Source organism: Suncus etruscus, chromosome 8, assembly GCF_024139225.1.
Source record: "Suncus etruscus isolate mSunEtr1 chromosome 8, mSunEtr1.pri.cur, whole genome shotgun sequence".
NCBI classification, from domain to species: domain Eukaryota; kingdom Metazoa; phylum Chordata; class Mammalia; order Eulipotyphla; family Soricidae; genus Suncus; species Suncus etruscus.
The window spans coordinates 82,522,822-82,533,039 of NC_064855.1; the positions used below are offsets into that span (position 1 = coordinate 82,522,822).

Below are 10,218 nucleotides of genomic sequence, written 5' to 3' on the forward strand. Positions count from 1 at the left end.
AATCAAATGAAAGCTGCTTTTGTAACACAAAAAACAAATTAAATACGAGTGTATTATAACAAAATCATTTAAAATGCAAATCACTACATTTATTTAAAAAATAAGACCATAATAAAAACTGAGGAAAGATCATTAGCGAGATTTGATCTTGAAATTATTACTTGTCGAAATTGAATGAAAAGTTACAAAATCACTGAGAGTTATGTCAGTAATTGTTATGGAAAAAATACCTGATATAAGAACACACTCTTTAAAATATAAAAGGAGATAATGAAGATGGTCTTGGGGGGAGGAATATCACACATAGAGGTAGTCAGAGATTATTTTTGACTATGTCAGAAGTTATCCTTTGGTGTACTCGGTGCAAGAGATTTGAACTAGGGTTAGACACATGCAATGCAAGATATATATATCTTCTTTCTCTTCAGTGTCAGGAAAAAGAAGATTCAATAGTGAAATAGTGAAGAACGTTACCCCAACCCACCATTCTTCTTGTGTAACTTTACTTGCTAGTAAGACCTGCCCATTTCTGGGCGGGGCTCTTTGGGAAGTACCAGTAGGATTACCTGAGGGGCAGGAAGAGGATTGGGAGGGAGGATTGAGAGAGATTCAGCAAGGGAGATGGAAGAAGATGCAGGAGGAGGAGGCATGGCCGAAACATGTTAAGATGACAGGGCACTGGAATAGGCTGCTTAAATGGTTAGCCTAGGTGGCTAGGGCTTTGAGTAAAGCTGATGTCTCCTGAAACCGGTCTGTGGACCATTTCCTTGTGGCTATCCTAAACCCTCAGGCCCTCCGGCTGAAGGGATTTGCAGACGTATGGCCTGGGCTGACAGAGAAAGGCCTCACCTCCATCAACCTCCATCACCATCCAGCCCTATACAGGGCTGTTATTCAACAAAGAACTCAATATTAAAATGTATAAAATTAAGTTTAGGAGAATGTCAATCCATGAAAAGCATGATGAAAAAAAGCTATCTATCAAATTGTATAACAAAAGATACATCAAAAATTTCTATTCAAAACATCAGAAAAATCAAGTTAAAATGAGAAGAGTATAATTTATATAATCAGCATGTGACAAATATCTACAACAAAAATTAAATAAGATTTTGAAATTTGATTTTCCTTCTATATAAAAGAAAAATATAATAAAATTGGAAATATTTATATTTGTGATTGAACATTATTAATATGCCTTATTTTCAGAAAGTAAATTGACAGGAATAAGATTGACAGTAAAAATTACTCTATTGAGGAAAATAATACTCCAATAATAAAATTATCTTTAAGAAATGTTAAATATAACTTAATTCTAGTAAGTTGAGCTTAGAAAAAGTTATTATTTAATAATAATATGTAAAATAGTCACTATGAAATGGTCAAAATGTTGCTGAAGTAATGCAAAATATTGGAGAATGTCTAACTTATTTTGACATCAATAAAATTTTAATTCCTATGGAAATATTTTACTGAGTCTTAGGGCTGGTGTTGATGCTTAATATGCACCTAGCTTACTAGGGTTCCAGGTTTGATCCCAGTACTGACTGATCCTCCACAAAGCCAGGGGTTTCTCCAAACGATAGTTGTTTGAAAATAAAATATATTTCTTAGAAAATAAAATATATTTTCTCCTATTTTTTGATTAGGAACACTGAGGATGTTTAGCTGTGATTAAATATGTATGACAATATGTATATACATATGTACGAATACATTTATAGACATATAACAATATATTTGCATATATACATATTCAACTTTATTTATGATATAATCATACAAGTAATGCAATATTATGAGAAATTTAAATATATAGTTAAATACATAGTTAAATAAAACTTAAAACCAGTGCCCTCCAATGTGATTTATTAAATATCAGTCCCAGAGTAGTTTTAGCTGTGCGGTCATTATCCTTTGAAATAAAATTTTTAGTTCAGTTACAAACTTCAGACATACCTTGTTAAGACAAACAAATTTCCAATTATAGCTATATAACAATATAAGTAGGTCAATATTGCAAAGTCACAAAACAGTAGGTTAGAAATGTCTGTCCTCGCAAAGACAAAAATGTTTTCTGGGAAATTTTCCAAGACTGAAGCAAGGTATTATGTATGAAAAATAAAGTTTTAATAAATGAAAGCAAATTCTGATTTAGCTATCTTTAATTGTAAGTCCCATGATTTATAAAAGCATTCCTTTCCTTCTTTTTTATTTCTTCCTCTCTACTTCTTCCCTCCCTCCCTCCCTCTTCTTTCCTTCCTTCCTTCCTTCCTTCCTTCCTTCCTTCCTTCCTTCCTTCCTTCCTTCCTTCCTTCCTTCCTTCCTTCCTCCCTTCCTCCCTCCCTTCCTCCCTCCCTCCCTCCCTCCCTCCCTCCCTCCCTCCCTCCCTCCCTCCCTCCCTTCCTCCCTTCCTTCCTTCCTTCCTTCCTTCCTTCCTTCCTTCCTTCCTTCCTTCCTTCCTTCCTTCCTTCCTTCCTTCCTTCCTTCCTTCCTTCCTTCCTTCCTCCCTCCCTCTTCATTTATCTCTTCTATTGCCTCTCTGTTTTCCTTTATTTTTTTTATATTTGGCTAGCTTAAATGTAGAAATATTACAAAAGTTCAAGATCATTATGAAGTAAATATTTTTAAATCTAAAAGATGTCCTGACAAGTACAAGAATAAATAAAAAGTAAAAGTTAATATCTATATAAATCTACATAATAGGTTTAAATCTATATAATAGGTCTGTATTATACATAAAGTTTACTCAATGCTGTTTGTTATGCATAGAGATCGAACTTATTCTGTCTTATGTTTAGACCCATTTGTGATATTATAAGTTCTTGAATGTTTAATTATAACTTATTAAATCTCTATGGAAATAGGGATAGTTAAAATTTTAAACTTCCATAGACGGGAATATTATGTTAACTATTTGTAAAATAATACTTGATTAAAATTTTACTTTTTAAGTTATGTATACAATAAAATATTGCTTTAATGATTTTCATCAGAATTTTTATCAGACTATACAAGTTTTTAAAATAATACATTTAGAAAACATTTTGAAATAAATATATAATTACTTTATGTAAATTTACAATTTAATGCATTGTCCTATAACAAAATATCAATGAAAAGCATAAATAATTACAAAAATATGTACATATTAAAAACATACAATAATTCTTATTATAAAAGTTCCCATTATGATCATGTGCAAATTATTTTACAATTCTATATGTAGTCTACTAACGTACTAAATATTTTTGTGTATCTCACACACAAATTTAATGTTTTCAGTTTTGTTTATTCTGATACCTTGAAATTAATTCTATAGTTCTTTTTTTTATGTACTGGGCATATAGTCCTGGGTCATAATATTCAGAAAAAGTCCAACTTCCTTCTGAAATTCTTAATATTTTTGAACAGTAGATATTTCATCTTAGTTTGAACTCTGAACTTTATGGTCAGTTATGACTAGTAAATTTAAATTGTAAATTTTAACTTTATATACCTGTTTAATAAATAAAATAAAGTGGTTGTTCTTGTTCCATATTTAAATTACACACATAAAATTTTTATAAATATATAATATTTATAATTTTATGTATCCAGGATTTCAAAATTTTATTGAAATTATTTGCTAATTTGTTAAGTAATTATGCAAATGAGTTTGTATATTTTTATAATTATATCAGATTTTATATAAGAATCAATTTAGTTTTTATAAATTTAATTCTGTGAGATGTTAAAGACTTAATAGTTAAAAAAATAACAGTAGATGACAAAATTAATTTGATAAATATAAATAATATAATGTGTAAATAATAAATATAAACAATAAATTTAAATATATTTAATAAATTTAATTTTTGATTTGATAAAGGTGTTATAAAATAATAATAAATGGACAAAAAGTAAAAAAAATAAGGCCTTGAATATTCAAGTAAAATTATAACATTTATAGGTTAAATGCTTGTCATTTAATTTAGTTTTATTAATTTGTATTGCTGTGCATAACGATGTTCAGGGCAATGAATAAAGCACTACTGTAATAAACTTTTTTTTTTGGTTTATTGTTATGCCCATTAGTGCTCAGGGGTTTCTCCTGATCTTTGCAGATTCAGGGGACAATATAAGATGTAGGGGATCAAAATCAGGTTGAATGCATGCAAGGAAAATGCCCTACCCACTGTGCAATTGCCCTGGCCCCTAATAAGTATTTTCTAATATAGTCTCTCTATGTTTTTCTTTAAAGAATTACTGTTTTGATTAATTGTTATATGGATTTTTATAGTACCATATGTTTCATGAACTAAAATAATACAAATAATATAAAATATAAAATAATACATTTCCAGATATCCTTAAAATTAGTTAGAATTTTTTAACTAACCAAACTAATATACTTCAAGCTATTTGAGAAATGACATTGATTTATTATTTATAAAGCATGTTTTTTAACCTAAATTTCTATTTAGGAAGTACTTATTTGTTGTTGTTGTTTTTGTGTGTCTGTGAGGTAGTACTTATTTAAATATATAAAGCTTTACGATTTAAGTAGCATAAATAAAAAGTCAATCTCAGTTATAATAGAGAATTTGTATTCTCATGAAAGCATTTGGCCTCTGTGTGCAATTATAGTCATTTTATTAATTCTCAAATTATAAAACAGTAAATATCTAAATGTAACTTCTTTACATCTTAAATCTTGCACATGAGTAGTTACCTCAAAGTCATTGTTTATCCTTAGGACATTATTCCACATTGCCTTACAATCAAAAGTTCTCTATGTATTTATTCCTCATAAATAAATATGCTGCTTATTGTTTTGTCTACAAGGCAGCATAGTATTTAAATCTCCAACCTCAAGGGCAATAAGTGGCTCAAAAGATTTGTGTTCTGCTCTATAAAATCCCAATGCTTTGTCCTTTTGTTGATATGAATTTTGTTGAATAAAAGTTATTGACTATTTCTAACGTCTAGTTCTCTTGTATTCTTAAAAATTAAATATAATAATTACTGCTATTTTCCAAAATATCAACTAGGCTGTTTAATAATAACTCTTGATATTATTTACTTATTTTTAATATTGACTAGAAGAATAGTTTTTACATCACTGTTGTAATCTTTTCTATATGATATAACCATTTAAAACAAGTATGTCTACACAAGCACGTACACTATTGTAACTAAATGTTGAAATTTAATGAGCTAAAATATTTTTTGCAATTTATCACTTTTTGAAAGTTATTTGTTTCATGCCTACCTTGTTATATACTATAATTGATTATATAAAATTGGTAGCAAACATAATTTTTATAGCCATTTTATAGAACAAACAAAAACCCACATCTCAAATCACACTCAGAATCTCATAAATTATAAATATAATTTCCCATGATAAGATAGCAAACATTTACTTAGATTAAAATTAAAATATAAAGTTGATAATTTTAAGAAGAGAAAATTATTCTGAATTCAATTGAGTCCTAAATATGTTAAAAAGCAAACATATAAGTATTTTCAACAGATAGAACAGCAGAGAGTCATATAAAGATAGAAATAAAAAAATCTTGAGATAAAAAAAGCAAGAAAGGCCAATGTCCACTAGACTTAAAAAGATTAAGTTTTCCTTCAGATAGACTTCAATAGTATTGCTGACATCTTGAATTCAGAACTCTAGTCTCATATGTTATTAGAAGCTGCGTTCTTATTCTTCAAAATCACTAGGATTGTGGTATTTTATTATATCATTTTTAAGAAGCAAATAATCAAAGTGAAAATGCATAATTTTTCATTTGAAACTCAAAATTCAATTTAGTTCTGAAGACCATGTAAAACTTTTGTTTGCAATAAATAAGATTATCGTAGTACATCTATTTTTATATATTTTTATATATTTTTTCTCATTCATGGTGTAATTTTTTTGTTTGTTTGTTTAGTTTTTGTTTTGGTGGCACACAGTGACGCTCAGGGGTTACTCCTGACTTTGCTCTCAGAAATCGCTACTGGCTTGGGGGACCATATGGGAAGCCTCGAATCACAGTTCATTCTAGGTCAGCTGTGAGGCAAACTCCCTACCGCTGCTGCACCAGTGCTCCGGCCCCATCATGGTATAATTTTTGAGTGTTTCTTTAAAACTGAAAAATTTGGGAATAATTTTAAAATAAAATTTAAAATAATTTTAAAATAAATTATTACCAATTATTTTTATAAATCTCAATCCTCAAAATAAAAAAGCAAAGTAGATGTGACATAAGATGTTTGTGGAAGATATTGCACTTCAATGGTGGAATGTGATAACATTATACATTATAAACATATACACCAGGGTTTTTGTTTGTTTGTTTGTTTTTGTTTGTTTTTTGTTTTTTAGCCCCTGGCTCTACACTCAGAGGTTAATCCTGGCTCTACACTGAGAAATTGCTCCTGGCATGCTCTGGGGACCATATGGGATGCCAGTTTTTCTTGTTGCCTAAACTGTGAAATTTTTTTAAAAAGCATAAATCTTCATATATATGATCATCAGGAAAAAAAGTCAAATAATCTGCAAAGTTTGCAAATTTTTACTACTGACTCTAATATAGCTCTCAAGGAATGCAGTAGAATCAAAAGGCACCAAATGCTTATGTATGACATGGCACTAACCACTCTAAGTGTTCTTTCCTCTTGTCATAAATTCAAGTCACATATTAGGGACCTCTACAACAGCCATAATCCCATTTTGTAAATAAATATCTATATGCCCTCTGGCACATACCAATGGTAGATAAAAGAGAGATGGTTCATTAAATTCAAGTCTTCCCTTTGTGTTTTCATTCTCAATGAGAAAAATATTAAAACTGCTACTACTAAAAATGAATTAGCTACATTCTCATTTTTATCAGCATTATATCTTAATTTTAATGTTAACGTGTAACATTGCTAATTTCAAGATATCTTTGCTGGCTTTCCTTTTTTTTCTTTTTTTTTGGGGGGGGGTGTTTGGGCCACACCCGTTTGATCTTCAGGGGTTACTCCTGGCTATGCGCTCAGAAGTCACTCCTGGCTTTGGGGGGACCATACGGGACGCCAGAGATCGTGGTCTGTCCTACGCTAGCACTTGCAAGGCAGACACCTTACCTCTAGTGCCACTTTCCCGGCCCCAGGCATTCTAAACCACATTATATAATTCCTCTTTGTTTATTAATAGTTATCATGTGTTAGGTATTTTGTGTAAACTGAATTAAAAAAGCAGATACCCTCAAGCATTTATTAAGTTGGAGGGATAATCACATGCTTTGTTAGAAATATAATAAATAGATATGTTATTGGAGAACAATTATTAGATTCATAAGAGAATGTTTAAACCCTACACTATATATATATATATGTATATATATATTCAAATGGATTAATAGCTAGATTGCCTTGCACTAATATATATTCTGAAACTAGAACCTGATAGATGGAATGTAGATCACTCAATTAACAATAAGTAATATAATTTAGAAATTCTAAGTAAAAGATTGACATTTTAAACTTTGATATTATAACAATTGAAAAATATATCGATGAAATACTTGATTACTGTGCAAGCAACTACATGGTAATTGTATATTAATAATTACTTGATAATAGAATTCATTATAAAAATGTTTGGTATATGATAAAGGAAAGTGAGAATAAACAGAATAAAATATATTGATACATATCAAGTGAGTTTCTGAACACAGCATAAATTATGTAAATAACATTTAAAATGACTTAAAAATAAGAATGATAGAGTTATTAGTGGTGAATGAAAAATTGCAAAGTCCTACTATAACTTTATAGACTTTAAAATTTCCTCAAACATAAGGAAATTTCAGTATGATCTTAACTGGGATTAAATTAGCTGAAGTACATTGCAAACATAAAATTCTTAGTATGAAATATTATTGAACATCTTAAAATCCATGTGTTTTAATATTTATTGAATGAACTTTATTTTTTATGGGGGGAGGGGTGGGCAGGTTACTCCTGTCTCTGCACTCAGAAATCGCTCCTGGCAGGGACCAGACGGGATGCTAGGATCAAACATGGGTTTGTTCTGGGTCAGCAGCATACAAGACAAATGCCCTACTGCTGTGCTATATAGCTCCAATTCTCTGAACTTGATTTTTTTAATTTAAGTAATAGAATTTCCAAGGTAAATTTGATATTCTAGCCATAAATAAATCATTGTTTTTATTTTTAAAGTATCCAAAAATAATAATACATTTTTAGGAATTAAGTGCAAAGCACTAAAAACTTTTGAAAATGAATCATAATTATGCTTATTTATAAATATAAAAATAAGTTTAATTGAAAATAACTTAGTAGTAAAGTATGGCTATGTGAATATCTATTTTGCTGCCATAGGATTTTATATGTTAATTTGAATCCCCAAAACTCACTTCTATATTCTCTTTGATATAATAATGTTAAAATATATATTGATATGTACAGTGTATTTTTAATAATATATTTATTTAAGCACCATGATTACAAATATGTTTGTAGTTAGATTTCAGTTATAAAAAAGAACAACCCCTTTAACCAGTGCAACCTTCCTACCACCAATGAGCACCTCCTCTCCCACCCCCTGCCTGTATTTGAGACAAGCATAACTCACTTCTACATTCTTTTTGATTTAGTAAAGGTAAAATATATATTGAAATATAAAATATCGTTAAAACAAAGAAAATGGTGACCATTAAATTATATTTATTTCATTCAAACAATTATTTTCTAATTTTTATAATTTTCACAAATAGATAAAAATAGTTGTATATATTTTCCTGTCATATTTCAAAAGAAAAATTTTTATTTATTAGTGATATATTTTATGGTTTTGTACATTTCAGGCATAACACTACTAAAACACAATTGCAGTTACTTACTAGATAAAATATACTTTAATATGCAAAACACAGATATGCTTTTTAATATCATTAATATGTAAATTTAACAAACTTGTTGCAATTGTAATATAGATTAAACTTGTTAAAATTAACAAAATGAAAAATTCTATTTGAACAATAACTATAACAAAATATAAAGGAATAATGACTCACAATAGTAAAGTAAATTTTCTTACTACTATTTTAAGTGAATATCACCAGAAAGATATTCAGAAGGTCAATGAAATATGAGTGCATTAGATTATTTTGGCACAGGGATTCTTAAGAAAAAAATGACAATATGGAGGACTCTTTTCATTTTAAATAATGCTCCATATTCCTTCAATTGGGAAACTCTCTTCCGTAGTTTACTCTCAGACTCAATTGTCATTATACAGCAAATGGAGAGAAGGGAATTTTGAGAGAGCCAGAACCTGCACTATTTAGAGCTTTATAGAGTAAAGTCAACATCTCTGAACTGCAATTTTAAGCAAATGGGTAGACAGTGCAGGCTGTGGAAAATTGGTATTATGTACTCCCTGTGGCTTGTACCACTTAGTTGCTGAGCCGCAGAATTCAGTCTATGTAGAAATTTCTGTATAGTACATAAGGTTTGGGCTAAAAGAAATAAACTGATATTCATTCAAGGATACTTTCAATACAAATTTTCAATAAAGTAGATGAGAGAAATGTATAATCTTAGGGGAAAACATTGCAATTTAAATCAGAAAACTGAAAATAGAGAAAATTAGAGAATGTTATTAACTTCTTTTTTACTATGTGAATTTTAAAGTTGTGGATGTTAAATAAATTGCAACATTTATAATTTTCTCCCTGAGAAAGAAAATCATTGTTTCTTAATTGTGAACTATATGACTTATGGGATATCAACAAGCAACTCTCTGTGTGCTTGCTTCAGCAGCACATATACTAAAATTGGAACGATACAGAGAAGATTAGCATGGCCCCTGCGCAAGGATGACACGCAAATTCGTGAAGCTTTTCATATTTTTTTGCTTTAATAAAAATTCCTTAAACAGTGAAAAAAAAAAAAAGAAACTCTCTGTGAATGAGCTCTGATTTTTATGAAATAACTCATTCCAGGCTTCTTTTGGTACGGAGATATTTTATTACTGAACAGGTCATTTTGCCTTTTATAGTAAATTGTATACACAACTATGCAAATAAAAATTGATAAATTGGTAGCTCTGGTTTATTATTACCTTGTCATTCCACCTTCATATTATCTACATTTTCTAAAATTTCTAAATTCACAAAATACTTTCTCCAAACCAATAAAATATGAAAAAGTCACTTTCACCCACAT

At 29.3% G+C, this 10,218-nt stretch overlaps 1 non-coding gene across 1 annotated transcript; it reads left to right on the forward strand.

Annotated features, from left to right (window-relative positions):
- The first annotated feature begins 9,797 nt into the window (after window positions 1-9,797).
- LOC126016873 (U6 spliceosomal RNA) lies at window positions 9,798-9,904 on the forward strand. The gene has a single exon (XR_007498558.1). It is a non-coding gene; the product is annotated as a U6 spliceosomal RNA (small nuclear RNA).
- The last annotated feature ends 314 nt before the right edge of the window (window positions 9,905-10,218 follow it).